Source organism: Atta cephalotes, assembly GCF_000143395.1.
Source record: "Atta cephalotes unplaced genomic scaffold scaffold00105, whole genome shotgun sequence".
In the NCBI taxonomy this organism is placed as follows: Eukaryota; Metazoa; Arthropoda; class Insecta; order Hymenoptera; family Formicidae; genus Atta; species Atta cephalotes.
This window is the reverse complement of record NW_012130169.1, coordinates 30245-32701: the sequence shown is the minus strand read 5'-3', so window position 1 is coordinate 32701 and position 2457 is coordinate 30245.

Below are 2457 nucleotides of genomic sequence, written 5' to 3'. Positions count from 1 at the left end.
AGAGAGAGAGAGAGAGAGAGAGAGAAAGAGAGAGAGGAAAAATTATTAAAATTTCATATAGTTGTTTCTAAACGACGATGTCTCAAACAAACATAAGCAATACTATATTATATAGATTTAGTTTCATTATTATTACAAGTAGCTACTATCAATTCATTACTTATTTATCTTTGATATGTCTTATTAATATCTAATTTAAATTCAAATGTGTGCGCGCGCGCGCGCGCGCGCGCGTGTGTGTGTGTGTGTGTGTGTGTGTGTGTGTACATTATATATATAATAGCTTTTCATACGACGTAACATTTTTTAAGAAATATAAATATCACAGCGTTTTATAATTTTCAATAAATAAAAATTTGTTAACTGAATTATTTTTAACTCTCGGTTACTATATACTATATATGGTATACTCAGAACATTAAAAAATTGCGCAGCATTTATAGAAACCGGAAAATGAGGTACTAAGTGTAGGAGGAGAAAAAGATTGAGTCAACGTATATTTTTTCCTAGCATCGTCAGTTGTGTGTGAAAAAGCGGTAGCAATCGTGTTTTTTCTATAAAAAAAAAATCATGCAATTTTATTTGTCAAAATAAATGTATGCACTTGTACGAGAATTAATATTTTGACACATGCTTTTAATTAAAACATATACCTTTAACAGTTCATTCCGTTAATTTCCTTATTTTTATCTTTATATTAAGTATGATTATAATAATTTTTTGAAACAAAAAAACATTTTTCGTAATAGTTTGAAAAATTGACTTTTACTTCAATAAATATTTTTTGTAATTTACAATTTTCTAGTTGCGTTTCTACTTATATGTCCTTATTTAGGTCCTCCACAAAATGAAGATTTTACACATTTACTTTAATGTGGATTTTATCGAAAATTAGAAACATTGATTGACATTGATGGAGTATGCTATACCCCCCTTTGTGTGATAACGACGAAAATAAAAATACTGCGAGGGTTAAAAACTTTCTATATTACATCTTAGAATGTTATAGATAGTTTAACTGATTATTTTTATAATACATATTTAAATACATACATAAATATATCTACATCATGTCAGACTCAATTAATCATATGGATCATTCAATATAGATTAATTAATTTGAGTTTTTTTCTATCAAAATCGATATGTGTGCGTATCGAATCGCGCGCGCATTATGGTCACGAATAATTTCAGATGAGTTTATGGAGCAAACATTCGAGAATTCATATTATTTTCAATATTTTCCGTATGACATTTTTGACATGATAATGGATCTTGTGACCCTGAAGCTCGCTGAGATGAATCAAGAGTTTCACGAAGATGAGATGTTGTAACCCAAGCTTGATTGATACACAAAAAAGAGTCGATTAGCGACGATTTTGGCTAAAGCATCAATGGCTAAATGAATACGTCAATGGATAAGTGAATACGAGGCCGGAAACATTGCTCAGAAAAAAATAATATCAAGGTGACTAAAAATTATGCTATTGTAATTGAAATATTCTTCTCTATCGGAATAAAATCAACAAGACTATCCTTGAAATTTAACCATTGCATTTTTCTATTGGTTGATTACATTTGATTATTGGCGATTTAATTTCAAATGTTTCTTTTTTAAAAAAAATACTTGTTTTACTTTTGTCACAAGTATCTAAATATTTGTATTTTTTCTTCCAGATTTTTCTAGCCACTTTTAATAGCAATAAAAAATTTTAATAAGTCTCTTCATTGAAATACCTATATACAAGGAATGACGACACTTTCTTAACTCTTTTACAATAGAATATCTAAAATCAAAAATGACGGAGAAAAATTGATTCGCTTGCATCAGAAGATGAGAAAGACGACATAAGTGATCGTGTGTGGATGCGATGCGACGATTTGGTCAGCCAGTTTGAAGATCATGCACCGAATAGTCTTGGAATATTATCACGCGGGAACGCGCGTGGCTGTCATCGGCTGCCACCGATCGTTCTAATCGGTGATAGCACCGCAATACACGATGAAACGAGGTGATTATAACGCATATGCATCGTAGGTGGGGGATCGTCAGCATAGGAGAGAACGAGGGAGGAAAGGAGAGCATACCGCGGGTACTATCCTCCGTACTATTCGCCGGTGGTCCGTACTCTGTCGCGTCAGCGATGCTTCAACGTTGTTCGCGCTAATATGCGATAGTGTTGGCCCGCGCGTTTAGCGGTTAGCGATCTTGATAAAAGATAGCGGTTATACGAAGATAAGCCAGTAGTCATCCTGACCGTTGCCTGGCCTGACCGGCCTGGTCGGCTGTACGATCCGATTCCTTGATCGAGTTCGTCGGCCCTAAGCGCCTAAGCGCCTATAAGCGCTCAGATGAGAGAGAGAGAGAGAGAGAGAGAGAGAGACAAGAGAGAGAGAGAGAGAGAGAGAGAGAGAGACGACCGACGACGGTAGGTAGTAGTACGTAGTAGACGTAAC